The 17,985-nt window shown below is 44.7% G+C and overlaps 1 protein-coding gene and 1 pseudogene across 1 annotated transcript in view; one reads left to right on the top strand and one right to left on the bottom strand.

Moving 5' to 3' along the window:
- Nucleotides 1-17,985, bottom strand: part of LOC138517056 (zinc finger protein 585A-like) — a 363,846-nt pseudogene that overhangs the window by 130,956 nt on the left and 214,905 nt on the right.
- The window catches only part of LOC138517054 (zinc finger protein 84-like), a 54,094-nt gene that overhangs the window by 11,572 nt on the left and 24,537 nt on the right, over nucleotides 1-17,985 (top strand). The window contains exon 2 of the mRNA XM_069632566.1: nucleotides 1,599-1,662. The gene's annotated coding sequence lies outside the window, so the exon portion shown is untranslated. The remainder of the gene's footprint in view (nucleotides 1-1,598; nucleotides 1,663-17,985) is intronic.

Below are 17,985 nucleotides of genomic sequence, written 5' to 3'. Positions count from 1 at the left end.
TGTCCCGTGCTGAACACGTGTGGAAGGTAGACCCCCAGTACTGCATCCTGACTTATCATTTGTGAGCACTTCCTTCTTTCTTAAGAACATTAGCCCACGCTTCTTTTTGTATTTAGCGTATGGATTGGCAATAGGTTTTTCTTAGTATAGGCCCTTTTATTTTTGACACAACGCCACTAGGACTGCCGTTTTATTATTTGATGGTCGAAACTTGCTCCTATCTTAAATTTAGGTTTAGATTAGGTTTTTTTCCAACTTACCTTTTACAGTTTAATAAACTCCCTTGAACTGTGATCACTTGTGTCTGTCTATTCTTGATACTATGCCTTCCTTACAGCACTTTGGGGGCTGCGTTGAAGACCCAGTTGGAGGGTTTTGGTGTTTCTCTGTTGGATTTGGGTCTGGTGGGCCAGTTCATTAGGTGCCTGGTGTCTTCTATGCCTCATGTGTGTTCGGGTTCTCTTACTTGAGTTCTGCCCCTGGTTTTACGCTTTCTTCAGTCAGCTCCTTTTGAACCGATTGGCCTCATGGATCTTAAACACCTTACGATCAAGACAGCCTTTCTGGTTGCCATTACCTCTGCGCGGGGGCTGGAGGAGATTGGGGCTCTCCTGTGCAGTTCTCCCTTTCTTCGTGTCTTGCCTGACTTCTTGATGTTGAGGTGTGATCCCCGGTTCTTGCCTAAAAGTTGTCTGTAAGTTCCATCTGACCCAGGAAGTGGCCCTCCCAACATTCTTTCCTGACCCTCTGTCCCTTGAGGAGTTGTTTTGGCACTCCCGTGATGTGCGTTATATGGTCCTGGAGTACCTGGCCAGAACTGAAACTGTTCAGCGTTCCGACAGTCTTCTGGTGACTTTTGGTGCGGCTGGTGCGGGGAGTAAGGCTTCGGTTGTTTCCATTAGTCGCTGGATCAAGTTGGTGATCTCTGTGGCATATTTGGTCTCTGGTCTTTCTGTCCCTTTGGGTGTGCAGGGTTGTTCCACCAGGGGTAAGGCTGCTTCCGGGGCAGATGCTCAGGGTGTTCCGTTGCATGAGATTTGCAGAGCCGCGAGCTGGGCAGACAGCAATCCCTTTATTACACATTACAGGCTTAATGTGGTCAGTTCTCGGGATGGTTCCTTTGGTGTGGGGCTGCTGTCCGTGGCCCAGCTGTGACATTCTGTTGTTCAATTGCTCATTTGGGCCCTTACGCTTGGTTTGGCTTGGGCATGCCTCATTGGTGAGTACTGGGATGAGGAAGAGGGATGTGGAGGTAATGCTCAGATTACTCACTGGTAATCTTCTTTACTCCTATTCCTACTCTTCCTCCTCACAGTACTACCGACCATTCTGCACCCTCACGTGGTGTGGAAGTGCCCACTGTCTGTACAGGCTTGCTACGTACTGGTGTTTTGTGGGTAAGTGGGAGGTTATATCTCCAGGCGAGCGGGGCCTCATTGGTGACTAGGAAGCGTAGGGCTAGGAGTAATGAAGATTACCGGTAAGTAATCTTGGCATTATACATTTTCTCTTCTTGTCATGTAAATGCTAGAAGTATTTAATTTAGATCACTCTTGTGGTAGATTATTTAATGATATGATAATGTTTGCTTTCTCCAGACCTGAATACATTATTGGTGTGCCCTCATGTTCAGCAAAGAATACGGAGCAAAGGCTACAAAAGGTAAATAATTGCTGTGATATATGTATGCCTCTCTGCACATGTTGTTTTTTGCTTCTGTCTCCCGACCTGTGTACCAGTGTCCTCCCTGTACTCTCTTCCCCATCTCTACTCTTTTTTCCCCCCCTTGTGCCCAGGTGTGGACTAGGAACCACAAATGCCCAGGAAAAAGTTGTTAAAAGTTGCCCCATCTTGCACTGAGCAAAGAAGGATAGTAAGCAACCCTCACCCTTCAACAGAGAGCAAGAAGGATAGCAAGCAACCCCAACCCCTCAACAGAGAGCAAGGAGGATAGCAAGCAACCCCATCCCCTCAACAGAGAGCAAGAAGGATAGCAAGCAACCCCAACCCCTCAACAGAAAGCAAGGATAGCAAGCAACCCGAAACCCTCAACAGAGAGCAAGAAGGATAGAAAGCAACCCCAACCCCTCAACAGAGAGCAATAAAATTAGTAAGCAACCCCATCCCATCAACAGAGGGCAAGAAGGATAGCAAGCAACCCCATCCCCTCAACAGAGGGCAAGAAGGATAGCAAGCAACCCCATCCCCTCAACAGAGGGCAAGAAGGATAGCAAACAACCCCATCCCCTCAACAGAAAGCAAGGATAGCAAGCAACCCGAAACCCTCAACAGAGAGCAAGAAGGATAGAAAGCAACCCCAACCCCTCAACAGAGAGCAAGAAGGATAGCAAGCAACCCCAACCCCTCAACAGAGAGCAAGAAAATTAGTAAGCAACCCCATCCCATCAACAGAGCAAGAAGGATAGCAAGCAACCCCATCCCCTCAACAGAGGGCAAGAAGGATAGCAAGCAACCCCATCCCATCAATAGAGAGCACGAAGGATAGCAAGCAACCCCATCCCCTCAACAGAGAGCAAGAAGGATAGCAAGCAACCCCATCCCCTCAACAGAGAACAAGAAGGATAGCAAGCCACCCAACCCTTCAACAGAGAGCAAGATGGCTAGCAAGCAACCCCATCCCATCAACAGAGAGCAAGAAGGATAGCAAGCAACCCCATCCCCTCAACAGAGGGCAAGAAGGATAGCAAGCAACCCCATCCCATCAACAGAGAGCAAGAAGGATATCAAGCAACCCAACCCTTCAACAGAGAGCAAGATGGCTAGCAAGCAACCCCATCCCATCAACAGAGAGCAAGAAGGCTAGCAAGCAACCCCATCCCGTCAACGGAGAGCAAGAAGGATAGCAAGCAACCCCAACCCCTCAACAGAGCAAGAAAATTAGTAAGCAACCCCATCCCCTCAACAGAAAGCAAGGATAGCAAGCAACCCGAAACCCTCAACAGAGAGCAAGAAGGATAGAAAGCAACCCCAACCCCTCAAAAGGGAGCAAGAAGGATAGCAAGCAGCCCCAGCCCCTCAACGGAGGGCATGGATGAGGGTAAAAGTGTGGATTTTATAGTACGTTTACCTATAAACCGTGATTTTAAAAAGTCAAGTTTTAAACTTTTTCAACATGTTGTGGGGGTCCTGTACATACACATTTGCCTTTCCATCCAATCAAAAGAAATGTAGAAATCAAAGAATCTCTGTTCTCCAACCCCCTTCACACCTTCACAACCCCTTGCTTAATAGGCTGACCTGGCAGCAACCAAAACCAGCCCCCTGGGAGTCCCCGGACCCCCCCCCCCTCCCTCTATTCACTCTGGACACTGAATAATGAACAGATGACTTTTCAAGGACAACCGTAGCATTCCACAATGAAGTATTTGTGTTCCACCGTTGGCAGAGGACCCGGTCTAATAATGGCAGGTACGAGGCAGATGTACAGGCGGTAGTATAGCTGTAGGGCACAGAGCAGGTACACCTTCCCACGCAGAGGCACAGAACTCATCCTCATGGAATGTTTAAGTGCCCAAGCATGGATACAAGAGACAGAGTGGCAGCAACATGGAAGATACACATACTGTAGCATAAGTGGAGGCTATGGCAGCAGCATGTATGAAACACATACCATGGCATAAGTAGAGGATATGGCAGCAACATGGAAGATGCACATGCCATAACTCAGACATCCCCCTCTCACCACTCCTCTCTCAGATGGACCACTTTCTACTCTCCTTTTATCTGACACTCTCTATCCCTCGGGCAAGACTCTCCCTCCCCCTAGCCACTGCCACCTATCTTCTCAGTCATTCGGCCCATGAAGCGCATGTCAGTGGATGCCTTTGCCTCTAGTTTCTCTGCTTCTCCTGCAATTGACTCGCACCCTGACACAGCCCTTTCCAATCTGCATCTTTCTATTTCCAACACCCTGGACATCCTTGCCTCTGTCATGCGAATCCGACTGAAGCCTACCTCCAAGTGCAACTCTTGGTATGATTCCGACCTCGCCGTCCTGAAACGCATGTGCCGGGTGGCTGAGAGGAAGTGGAGTGATTCGGGTGCATCCTCTGAAAAACTGGCCTGCCTCCTGCTCCAAAGCAATACAGACTCTGTCATGTCCAAGAAGAGAGCACGCATTCAAGCCCACGTCTCTGTGGCCTCTACGACACGGCCAAAGTCTTTAAAATCTGCAAGGAATTGGCCAATCCTGTTGCAGTCTTTACATCTCCTGTTCCCTCCCGGGCTCTCTGTACGGCTCTGGCTCTCACTTCTCAGCTAACAATCAGGACATCCTGTCCTCTATCTCCCGTTCTTCTCCCTCTTCCTCTCTTGGCCCCCTGATTTTGTGTGACCTGCCTGTTTCTCTGGGTTGGTGGTTGAGAAGTTCCTCCCTTCTGAGGGAGATGGATTTGGATCCCCCTCCTCGGGTGGTTCTTACCACCGGTTCGGACCCACAATTTCTCTGTCAACAATCAATGGGGTCCAGGGCCCTGAAATCTCTGGCAGGTTGCATCATGGTTTTGGCCGAACAGCATTTGCTTTCCATGGAGGTGGTACACATTCGGGGGTGGAGAATGTGGTTGCTGATCGTCTCAGTCAGGTGTTTCGGTCTGTCCAGAGTTGATGTTGTCCGATCAGGTGTTTGTGGGTGTTTATTGCCCATTCGGAACACTGGTGTTGGATCTGTTTGCTTCCCCCTCGTCGGGCAAGGTTCCCAGGTTTTGCTCTTGGTTCCTGTCATTTGGGGTGTGGTAGGTGGCCACCTTGAATATAGACTGGCCCCGGGGTCTCCAGTATACTTTTCCCTCCTCTCATTTCCCAGGTGGTTCTGAAAATCTGCCGGAATTCTTCACTGGTGATCTTGGTGGTTCCCTCTTGGACTTTGTTAGGGAGAATTCTTATTTATGGCTAATTTCCCTCACCTAGTGAGTCCCTCAGCAGCTTTGCTGGATTTCTGGGGTTTATTTTTTCCACCTGGTAAGAGTGTGAGCCTTTTTCCCACTCTTACACGTGTATTTCTACTGTCTGTGTGATCTTTGGTGTTGGAGCTACACCACTCCATGAGCCCCACTTTTTGTGTGTGTTACACAGCACCTTCAGTGCAGTGACACAGGGTTGTCTTTGAGACTTCCCACTGACTCCATTTTTCTGGGGCTGACTACTGTCCCCCAGAAACAGGTAAAGTTGCCATTTACTTTATGTAGTCATTTAAACTGCAGACCCAATACACCCCATCTTACATGGAGTATTGGAAAGGGTTAATTCTTACCCCTTTTTGCCTGTGCCTCACTGAGTTTTATTTTGCTCTCTTAACACCAAGGGCCTCATTACACGGACGGCGGTAACCATGGCGCTATTAGCTTCTTCCCTTGAGCCTGGCGGGATCAACCGGCTCACCTTCCACAGTCAGAAGACCCTCGAAATCGCTGCACACAGCTAGTGGTCCGGATAGCCATCTGAAGATCCTCTCCTGTTTTAAAGGAGCGCACATTTTATTCACTGTTGCTTTGCTGCTGCTGGCCTCATCCCTGGGTAGTGCAGATCGCTCCAGACATCCTCCTTCTTGTGCCCACGACTGAAGCTCCAGGAACCGTGAGTCTGCAGGAACTACCAGGACCAACTGCCATAGCACCAGCTTTTCTTCATACAAATAAGATACTGTGTCCAACTTTGAGGAATTGGGGTGAACCCTTTCTCCTCACCCAAAGCTTGCCCTTGTCTTCCTTCCCTCTTATAACTTTTGCTTCCATTTTGACAATATCTAACTACTCCTGGCAATCTCGAATCGTGAACTGTTCTAACATTGTGATCCTCGACAACAGGGCCCTGTCCCACTTGACACTGGCGCAGGCCTATTTTATTGACTTTTATCTACGTTTTAGAAAGTGTCTTTTGATCCTCTCTGCCTTGACAAAAGTATTGCCTATGATTTTTATCCCCAATTTTCTTGTGTTAATTCATGTGCTAAGTGTGTTTTGACTACGGTTACATTTCTTCTCGCGGGTACGCTTTTCTTTCGTAAGACCGGACTGTCATTACTTTCATAAAGTGATCGCGTAACAACCCCCAGTAACTTTTTTGTTTCACAACACCAGTCTGTCAAATCCAAAGGTACTTACCTTGAATTGTTCTGCACAAGGGGAATTGGTTGTGTGTAGTGTATTTGAAGTGTGGTTTTAATTTAATAGAAGTGAAGTGTTTTGTGAACAGATGGTCTAAAAATAAATGTACTTTTACTTTTTAACCAGAAACCTGGAGTCAGTGTTTGCTTGAGTCACAGTAATTGTAGTCCTTTGTATAATCTCTACTACTACTCATTTGCTCTTGAGATAAGTCTGGCTGCTCAGCCACTGCTACCACTTTTTCTGTGTAGTACACGCTTGTACCAAAGGTGAAATTGTACTACCACCTGTAGTCTTAATCTTGTGTAGTGGACCCTAAGGATACTGCACAGGATTCTGCCTAACAGCCTTGCAGGGAGTGGCTTTGGTTGCTCATGGATCTTCAGTTGCGGGAGGTGTGGAGGACTCCCAGTTGACCATGCCCTCTATCGAGGTTTCTGGGGGCGGGGTTGCCTGGGATCCACTGGTCAGCTTGGCTCCTGAGAGGACAAGTCCGATCTATGAAAGTGTCATCCAAACCGGTGCTCCCCTGCTCCTCCAGAACCATCAAGGACCATATTGACACCCTCGCTCCAGCCTTGGGCGATTTCTGTAATCACTGTGTCGCCACTGCAACTTTCCACTCTCCCCTTAAGCACTCCTTGGGTACCCCCTCCTCGAGAAGCCGTCTACCAATCCTACCCACCCGGGAAAACTATTGTCCAATCTCCATCACCCCTTTCCCGTGCAAACTCTTGGAAAAGCTACCCATCTCTCAGCTAAACCTCCACACTGAATCTGTTGGTTGTATCCATGACCATCAGTTTCGCTTCAGAGCTTCGAACCTGCTCTCCTGAACACCTGTGAAGATCTGCTCTCTAACCTTGATTCCAGCATTCCTTCTGTCCTCATCCTCCTTGATCTTTCCTCTGCTTTCGACAAGGTCAGCCACGCCATCCTGATGAATCGACTCTGTGAGAACCTGGGCATCAAGGATCAGGCCCTGGGGTGGCTGACCTTCTTCCTCTTGGATAAGTTTATGGATCCGGTTTTATCAAACGTAAACAGCTTAAGAAAGTCCTTCCTTTTATTCCAGATAGATTCCATGCTCAGATAGTTGCAGCCTGTGCTGATGGGAGCCTGGATTATTACAGTGCCGTCTACTTGGCGCAGACTTCTTTTCTTATTCAGCGGCTGCAAGTGCTACGCAATGCAGCAGTGTGCCTGGTTACACGCATTCCAGCAGGAGTAACCAGGGCTCGGGAATTTCTCCATTGGTTACCCATTGAAGCTTGGGTAACCAATGGTGCATCATGCCCCGTGCTCTAAGTGGCAAGGGATGCTTAGCTATTCAGGAGCAACTGAAGAGATATATCCTGGTACGCTCCTTACGATCGTTAATCGCAGCTTTGTTGCAGATACCTAAATATAAGGAAAGAACGTCTGGGTGGCCGATCCTTTTCAGTGACAGGGCCTACGCTTTGGAACTCGCTGCCTCTCAAGTTGAGGAAAATTGTGGAATTCCTATTTTTCAAAGAAAGACTCAAGACGTTTCTCTTCAGATAACATTTTTCTCTACTTAGCTCTGTTGCTTTCTGTCTGTTATTCCGGACGCTGGATCTCTAAGCACCATGATGTCTCTGGTGAAAGAGCGCTATACAAATAGCTGATTGATTGCACCGCCCCTCCCAGGTCCAACTTGGTCTCTTTCTCTCAGCCATCTCTTTCCTTACCTGTAAGGCGGAGATCCTTCTCATTGGGACTCCTGCCCCTGCTTTCCCTCTCTCACTCTGGCCGACCTCTTTGGGCCCTCTTCCTTCGCCTTGCTGCGAGAAAACAACTTTGGTGTTATATTTGACTCCACTCTCTCTTTCTCTCTCGCCAAGAAGTCCCACTACCAGCTGCACCTCCTCAAAGGGACTCTTTCCTTTCTCACTTTCCCCCAAAAGCTCACTGTCTCCAGAACCCTGGTTCTCTCTAGGCTGGGCTACTGCAACAGCTTTTTTCTCAATCTGCCTTCCTCTACTCTGCGCCCTCTGCAACTAATCCAGAACAGGACTGCAGAATGTATCCTTGATCTCAAGCACAGGGACCGTATCTCTCCAGCCCTGAAATATCTCCACAGGCTCCCGGTGGCTGCAAGGATCAACTTCAAGACCCTTTGTATTGTCCACAAGGCTTTCTGTGGCCAGAACCCACACTACGTCTAATGCTCCCTTCCAAAATACCTTTCTTCTTGAGCCCTTCGCTCAGCTACCCCCAACTCTCTAAGGGTTAGATGCATCTCCAGGCAGAGAGTGGGGGTAGATCTCTCTCCTCTGGATTAGCCTCCCTGCCTGAAGGAACTCATGGTGGCAACACATGTGCTCACAGTTCAAGGGTGTTTATTAAACTGTAAATGCAGGGTAGAAAAACGCCTAATCTAAACCTAAATCTAAGATGGGAGCAAGCGTCGACCATCAAAAGAAAAATAAGGCTGTCCTTGTGACGTTGTGTCAAAATAAAAGGGCCTATACAAAGACAAACCTATTGCCAATTCCTTACAACTAATTACACAAAGAGTGTGGGTTTAAGGGTTCAATAAAGAAAGAAGTGTTCACAAATAATAAGTCAGGATGTGATTGCCAGGGGTCTCCCTTCCCCACAGTTTCAGCCCTGTATAAGGTGTGACCTTGGAGCACAGCACGCGCTCGAGCTTTCTCAGCACGAGCCAACCGTTTTTTCGATGGTTGTCTTTTTTGTTTTTGTTTTTTTTTTGTTCAACCTTTCAATTTAATTATATACAAATTTTGATATTTTGAAATTCATTTTTACAGTATCATATAAAACATAAACCATATTACAGAACATTAACATTTACGATAGATCGTTTAAAACATTTGAAGCAGGCATAATAAAACTAAGACATTACGCTCTAAAAGCATATAAAACATATAAAATATATTTCAATAAAAATTAAAATAATGGGCCTCATTACACGGTAGGCGGTAAACCATGGCGCTATTAGCACCATGGTTGCCGCCGGTACCTTTCCGGATCCGCCTTGGTGGATGGCGGAATTAGCGCCATATTCCAAGGTGTGTGGGGGCGCTAATTCCGCCATCCACCATTGCCCCTTCACCATTGCCAGTTAGCCCCAAAGGGCTCCCATGTTAATGGTGAAGGTGCTAATTACGGTACCACAAATTGCGGTACCGTAATTAGCACCAAGGTCCGTTTACGGGTCCCGTACTTAACGCCTGTAAAAACCAGGCGTTAAGGTAAAAACCAGGCGTTAAGAGAGGACCCACAAAGGGACCTCGTACTAAGGCGGTAAGGGTTTACCAGTACCGGTAAACTCTTACCGCCTTCCGTGTAATGAGGCCCAATGTGTTATACATTAATTAACATTTCTTGTATCTTTACAGTGTTTTTGATCATCAAACATATCACATTTGTGCAAAATCGGCTTATCAGAGATAGAAGCACTTAAGATCTAAGCAGTATGTTATACAAATTCATAATCATTGTTCTTATTTCAAACTGTATAGTGTGTTTATAGTGTGTTCGTTTTGAACTCAAGAACAATTACTTTAGTTATTGTCCATCTCGCACCACTTTTTCTTTTTCATCCATTAGATCAAGGGATTCTAAAAATGTGATGGTTGCAATTCTGACTGCTGTTATTTTTGTGCAGAATATATACTTCCATAAATCATCAGTAGTCATAATTTTAAAATCGTTAAATAGACGATTAAAATGGAAATGAAGTCTATGTGATAAATTCGAACACTCAACCATTAAAGGTTGTAATATTTCTCTTTGTTCTTCTTTTTGACAAAACCTGCAGATATTCTCATGTTTGTTGATAATGCCACGCTGAGCCAATAAGTCCTTTGTATGCCATAGGTTAAGCCCAAACCTTAGATATAGCCATAATACAGAGTTTTTTGTGTATGAAAGGGTTGGAGTTAAAATCTGGGTAAGAATTACATTTCTTTTGAGTATATATCGAATCAGCTTGGTACAGTTTAAGTTGTGCACGTACAGGATTTTACAACAGGAGTTGAATCGAAACATCAGCATCAGGTAGAATATTCAGAATGAAATTTCTCCATTTCAGAGGAAAAACATGCTTGGGTGTGAGATAGGCCGCTAGTATACTTAGCAAATTATTTAAATTACTTGCCAGCAGACAATTTCTTAGCAGGGAGCATAATTTCCATGCGTATATTATTTGCAGTGATAACTCTCCCAATTCAAAACTTATCATGGACACCAGTAAACATTGAGGCAAGTTAAGGAAATTTCCGCCAGAATTTGCCCTCTATTCTATCCCAAAATGACTGTTCTTGAGTCTGTTTTGTTTCTGCACCATATGTTACAATGGGCAGCACTTTTTGGTTGTAATATAATAGCACTGGGCTGCATGTGAATTTGCCATATTTGTATAATATGGCTTTAGCTTGCGAAGTGACTGTGATAAGCTTAGAGTAAATGTTAGTTAGGTATACATTATCATTTATATTAATTCCTAAATACTTGTACTGATGCAATATCTGTAATTTTGTGTCTTGTAGCTTCCATATGAATATTTTCAGCTTTTGAGATGATCCCTTTTAAACATTGCATTATTTGAGTTTTTTCTAGATTAATTTTCATATGATTTTTATTGGCCCAACCCATCTAATAAGCTCTGTAGACCTCTAGGCGTTTTGGAAAGTAGCACAAGGTCGTCGGCATATAATAGCCATGGGATTGGTTGGGTTCCCAGCTTGGGGACGTCGGATGTAATGGAAACAAACTCCTCCTTCATGTCCCGGATGAAGAAATTAAAAAGAGTAGAGGCCAAGATGCACCCCTGCTTGATGCCTCTATAGGTCAGAAAGGATGCAGTCAAAAGGCCATCTAAAGGCATCCGTACTTGCATGGAGGTGGATGAATGTAATAAATCAATTAGACTCATGAGGGAAACAGGACAATGATTTTTACTCAGCTTTTTCATCAATAGTTGTCTATCTATAGAATCAAACGCAGTCCGAAAATCAGCAAAGGCAAGGAACAGTGGTTGTCTTTGAGTGGTGCAATGTGCCTTCATGGCATTTAAAGTTATTGAAATAATGGCACTGTCTAAGCCTGCCACAAATCCCGTCTGAAATGGGTCAGGATTATGTGATAGAAGAGTGCCCTCATTCAAGTCTCTAAGAATAATTTGGGCAAAGAACTTTCCTGGGGCGTCAAGAAGGGCAATCGGTCTGTAATTTGATGGTTCTTGACGATCGTCCTTCTTGAACACCTGGATAATTACTGAATGCTGCCTAGATTTTGGAATTTGATTTGTGCGGTTTATGTATAAAAACAAATTATATAATATTAGAATCCATGCTTCTGGATGTTTGAGAATTGCATTAGTGAGTCCATCGGGCCCTGGGGGGGCTGATCGACTGGCTTTGTTTATGAAATGTAATATATCATCTTTAGAAAATTGTAAATGAAAATGCTTAGAAACGTGGGTAATAACTTCATCTGAGATTGGAATTGGAGGTGCATATAGGTTTGAAAAGTGAGACACCCATTGTTGCTCAGAAGCCTCATTTATTTGAACTGCTAGTTGTGAATCAGAGTTTGCCTGGTTTATTAAGGCCCAGGTTTGTGCAGACCTCTTGTTGTTAATGGATCTTAACATTGTCTCACCATCATTTTGATATAAAGTGGCTTTGCGTGCTCGTGTTCAATTTCTGTATTTGGTTTTAATTGATTTGAGAGCAATCAATCTTTGGTTTGCGGGCAGCTGCTAAGATATTTTTTTGTCACAGCGATAAAAGGTGTTTCTTTCTTTTAATAGAGGATCATAGATGGGAGTATTTTTAAATCGCCTTTTTTGTCCTTTGCTAATGTATTTTTATAGAGTTGTAGCAATCGCTGTATTGAAAACCCTAATACGTGCAGCGGTTTGTAGACTTGTTTAATACAGCTATCAGCTTCCCAGAGAGGCTTCGTACCATCGAAATCTATTTTGGCAATTATTGTATGTTACGGTGCCTTGTCATTTATTAGGGGAACATTTATTCAGTGGTGATTGCATGGTAGATTTTAGAGTCAACATTTCATGATCACTTTATCTTTGATGTTTTATTTGAAAGTGTTCTGCCCGTGTGACAAGCTTAGGCTCTACATATATGTAGTCAATAATTGCTTTGAGAGAGCCTCTCCTCCATTTGTATCGCGGAGGGATATCACCAGGTATGGCACCGTTTGCCATGATCATGTTTCTTGTCTGTGTAAAGCTTTTCCATAGTGAAAGCCTAGTGTCGTGCTGTTCTGATTTCTTAGCTAGACAATGGCCCTGATTCCAACCCAGGTGGTAAGTTCCCTACTTTACCACCATGGTGTAAACTCTGTTTACACCATGGTGGATGGCGGATTTACTGCTTCATTCCAAGGTGAGTGGGGCGGTAAATCCCCAATCCCCATTTACCCTTCCCCATTCCCATTTTTGCCCCATAGGGCATAATGGGAGTGGGGAAGGCGCTAATTACGGCACCGTAAATTACGGTGCCGTAATTAGTGTCAAGGACGCTTGGCACCTTGGTACTTAACGCCTGCTAAAAGCAGGCGTTAAGGTGGATATCAGGCGTTAAGGGTTAACGGCGCCGACGGCGCCGTTAAACCCTTAACGCCTGGGTTGGAATGAGGGCCAATGTAGGTTTAAATCTCCTACAAAAATCGTATGAGTTATAGTTGGAGCAAAAGTAATCAAATCGAATAGCATATTTATGTCTTTAAAGAATTGTTCATTGGATATGCCTATTGGGTTCCAGTAAATATAAATGTATGCAATGTTATCACTCTGAATTTTTATTTTAACCATTTGCATGAATAAGTTTGGTCTGCCCTTGGTAGCTCGCTTGCCTGCATGCAATAGTATCTTATGATTATTCTAAGACGCAGTTTCTGTAAGCCACGTTTCTTGAAGAGTGACTATGTCATAGATTTCTAGTAGATTCACAGAGTTACCCAACAGGGGCATGAAGCCTCTTGTATTCCAACTAACTAGTCATAGGGCCTCATTACCCGCTATTAGCGCCATGGCTCATGCCGGTAAAATACCAGCACCGCCTTGGCGGAAAGGGGATTTACCGCCCCATTCCAAGGTTGGCGGAGCGGTAATTCCCCCTTCCCCCATTGCCCTTCCCCATTCCCATTTCTGCCCCATAGGGCTCTATGGGAATGGGGAAGGCGCTAATTACGGCACCGCAATTTTGCGGTGCAGTAATTAGCTCCGAGGTCCCTTAGCGGGTTGGATTTTAACGCCTGCAAAAAACAGGCGTTAAATCCCCCAACCCGCAAAGGGACCTCGTAGTAAGGCGGTAGGGATTTACTGGTACCGGTATTTTACCGGTACCGGTAAATCCCTACCGCCATCCGTGTAATGTGTCTGTCTCTAGTTATGGCTTTACTTGACAGCATAGGCATGTCATTGTTTCTTAGGGCCATTTATATTTGTGTGATGTTTGTTAAGCTTTAGGATTTCTTGAGTGCTGGGGAGCCCTATGTTGATTGGTAAATGGTTCTTCATGCAATTTTCCACGTTATTAGTGACAGTCGATATTTGATCATCGTGTAATATTTCAAACCCCAAAGCAAATAGTTCCGCTTTGGCTAGCCAAATTGTATTCAGAACTAATCTTGCACAAATCCACGATCTCTATACTGACACATTATTTTCATTCACAAATTCTATTTGGTTTATGGGGGTCATTACGAGTTGAGCGGTAAGGGTTTACCGGCACCAGTAAGGATGCCAGTTCCAGTAAACCCTTACCGCCCTATTCCGAGGTCCCTTAGCGGGTCCCAGCAGGAACGGCTGGTCTGACCAGTCGTTCTTAGCGGGACCCGTTAAGGGACCTTGGAGCTAATAACGGGCCCGCAATTTGAGGGCCCGTAATTAGCACATTCCCCATTCCTATTGAGCCCTATGGGGGCTATGGTATTTGGCATGGGGACTTACCGGGTCCGCATAGGTCAGAATGTCCCGGTAAGTCCCCATTCCGCCTACCCGGACTCGGGTTTGGAGGCAGCCATGGCGCTAATAGCGCCAGGGCTACCTCCAAACTCGTAATGACCCCCTATGTATGCTGAACTAATGTCTTCCAGGCTGAGTATATCAGCAAATATTGCTCATATACTTGATCTATTCAGATTATAGCTAGCGTGAGGTGCAGCACGACATCTTATAATAAGATGGTAGGTAGTGTTGGCTAGATGTGGGTTTAATGTGTTGATTTACTTGTGTGTTATTCCTATTATTAGTCAGGCTCCTTAGAGTCACATGTGGAGTTGTTGCCACTCTCTGCATGGTTATTTGAGAATTCATCAAATGTATTTGGCTTTTTGTCAGCTGAAAGTCGTGTGTACACTTTATTAGATTTGAGTGAAATTCCGAATTACATGATCATGGAATTACTTGTTGTGTGGCCATTTACCTCTCAACAGCATTTCTGATTTCTTCTTCTCTATCTTCAGTGCTGTCTTGAATAGTTTCTGGCACAGGGCCATCTGTCCTAGCTACCAAGCACAACTTATTAGTTGAGTTTGTTTTTTTTACAGATATGATTGGCAGTCTTTGATTTATTTGTTGATCTTTTTGCAAAAGATTTTTATTATGATTGTACTGGGGATCACAATTATCATTTATTTCACTGAGCTTGTGCTCAGAATTCCAAAGTGGTGGTTGTATTTTTTTGTGATGCCATATACACATCTACCGCTTTTCTAATTTCAACACGTCTGTCTTCAATATATTGATTTTGTAATTCTTGTAAATATGTTTCTGGACTAAATTCAGACTCGTGTTGAGTAGTCACTTTCATTTCACTCGCCCCTTTCCGTTTGATATCATCTTTTTGGTGCTCAGTTACTGCGGAGATTAACTCGTCAAGTGGCGCATAAAATAAGGCAGAAATTATGTTGCGACTCTTGAGATCTTTATTTGCTTGAGTAATTTGGGAGAATTGTTTTTAGTACTGCAGCCAACGCTTTGGTGGTGTTTTTCTTGGGTAAAGTAATCAACTTAAAGAATTGTTTTGTTGCAGAACTTCCAGCCATATCTGGCATTTTTGTGTTATTTTTCTTTTTTCTTGTTTCAATTGCTTTCCATTTTTTTTGCTTTTGTTCTTATTTCGCCAGTGTAAACATTGTATGCGTTCTTGTATTAGATGCCGTAGTCGGATCAGAAATGAGTTCTGCAGGCGGAGTCATTGGCAGGTTTGTTTTCATAGCAGCATCAGCATCTCGCTCATTTGCATCAATTGGGCGAAGGACTTTTTCAAAAGATGGTAAAGCGCAGACGTCTGGGTTTTGTTTTACTATTGTTTTTATATTCGTTTTTCTTGTCCTAACATGAACACAGTCTTCGTTATTATTCACATTGTCATTTGGATCCACAGGTAGAGAACCAATTGATTCTTTTATCAGAGTCTTATTTGCAGATTGACTTTCTAATATTCTGTTGATAAGTACTGCTTCTGCATTTAGTTTGAGGTCACGAGTTTCAAACAGTTTTGCTAAAGACAAGATGGCCATATTCATTGCACTTAAGGTAATCTCCATAAGAGAATAGGACCTTTTGATTTTCAGGGAGTTGGGCCAGCAAAAGATAGAGCTAGAGCGGAGTCTTCTTGAGATAAATTACCAACATAATGGGCGATTGCGACAGATTACTCAGCTTTGCATTCGTTGGGAAACAGGAGCGGTTAGAGTCTACCTCGATCAGAGCACCTTGTTGGGAGTCGGTGGAATTATGGGATGCAGGTGTGAGAGGGTAAATTGAGTTCATAGAAATCTGATCATCATGCTCCTATAGCATGGGAACAGTTTGAGCTACGGGTTTGCAAGTCTGATGAGCGCTCAAAATAACTGGCAGTTGAGCGGCGGTCAGAGGCCTGGTCACCTGATTGGCCATAGCCAAATTTGCTTGAACCTCATCTACGTCAATTACATTGTTGTTTACATTCTCCGAACAGTCACACGGTGTGCCTGCGAAACCTGCAGTGATTATAGAGTCAGTTATGACTTCCATGCATGCATCATTGGGCAGGTCTGCGAAAGCTTCTTGCTGAATACCAGCTGATTTAAAATCAGGCATAGATGAAACTGTATTGCTCTCTAGACAGAACTGCCTGATGGCCGTATTCGATTTAGTTTTTTTGTTTTTGTTGTTTGCTAATAACATTAGTGAAATGGACGGTGAAGCAGACGCTCGTGCAGCCTTAGCTAGATGCTTACACGGCGTACTACCATTTAAAGTTGGCATATCTGATTTTAGCGTATAGATGCCTTTTAGTATCACTGACTCCCAGGCAAATGTTTAGAAGACCAGAGGCACACACTTACAATATTTGCTGCCGCCTCTTTGCTGAGAAGTAACGGGAGTTGCCGCTAGCCAGTGCCTCGCGGCACATCGGTACTTCCTGGGTGCATGTGTGCAGTCACGGCAGAAGTAGGCGGCGTGGTAAAGGGGGCGGAGCTTGCTTGGTCACACTTCTGCTTCAACAACAAGGATCTAAATAAACAAACATAAAATTAAATGTTAAATTGTGTTACCATAAGTTTTACTCTTTCTTTAGCACTGTAGTCCTTTCACAGTGAGAAATTGCACAGATGAATTGGGTACTGCAACAAAAGATAATCCAGGGCACAAAGACCTCCAGAGGCAAAGTGGTACTTCTGGTACTTCCCGGGTGCACGCACGTGGTGCACGCTGTCACGGCAGAAGTAGGCAGCGTGGTAAAGGGGGCAGGGGCTTGCTTAGTCACACTTCTGCTTCAACACCAAGGAACACAACGAAAGATAGTCCAGGGCAGAAAGTCCTACAGCAGCAAAGCAGTACTTCCGGTACTTCCCGGGTGGTTAAGTCTCTTTTCAATAAAGTCTCTTGCCTTCGAAGGCCTAATGTATTAAAAAAATAACAAACAAACAAAAAGTTCTGTTCCACGTGTGGCTCTGGGTGACGGCTTCAACCCTGAGGCCCCCTCTTCCGGATGCAAACCCCTCACAAAAATTGTATTTGACAAATCAACTAAGCACTTCCTTTTTCAATGAACTTTGAGTGATAACTTTCCACCCCCGGATCTCCATCTTTCGGGTTCGGACCCCTTTCAGACGTCAGCCTCCCTCCTTCGGGTTTGCTATGGCCTGTCTTGCTTTCATGGGATATAATGACTTTTAACCAGATCTTCAGGCTTTGTTTCTGATTGTCGGCTTCCCTCTTACGGGGTCACTCTCATCAACTGTTACAGACAGTTCACTGTGAACACCCCTTGATCGGGTTTACTTTGCTTCACACACTATTCGGGTTGTCGGCTTCCCTCTGCCGGGTTCAATCTCGCCATCTTCTATCAACAATTCACTATGGGACTTCAGACTTTGCCCCTTCTCGTTAGCATCCCTCCGCCATGTTCACTCTTGCCAACTTTTAACAAACTGTTCATGTACTAGTTTTCACCATGCAGGATTAATTTCCCTTTCTTTCACAAATATCTGTTGGTCAAAGACTTTCAATGGTACAGAGGATTTTACAGGACCCCTGTATGACCACTTTGACCTACCTCTCTTCGCCTCTTCCCAAGGCCTTCTGTTTATAGCAATCTCTTATCATTGTGTAATCGCCCAGAGTTTCCTGCATGAGCACCCACGTGGTGCTGGTCACCTCTTCTCCCATTCTTTTCTCAATAGTTATTTTCAAAGTTCAAATTAGCACTCGCTACTTTTCGTTCAACATAAGTATGAACTCTCCCCTCAACGCATCGGCTGAGACGAACCACTTGGCCTTCTTCTCCTTCGAGTCAATGTTGGTACCACCGAGATAAGCGTCTCTCCCCGGCTTGGTTGTGCTGAGTTA

Source organism: Ambystoma mexicanum, chromosome 6q (genome assembly GCF_040938575.1).
Source record: "Ambystoma mexicanum isolate Mex_15411 chromosome 6q, UKY_AmexF1_1, whole genome shotgun sequence".
NCBI lineage: Eukaryota > Metazoa > Chordata > Amphibia > Caudata > Ambystomatidae > Ambystoma > Ambystoma mexicanum.
The sequence above is the reverse complement of the archived record's forward strand: the minus strand, read 5'-3'. Positions and strand labels throughout refer to the sequence as shown.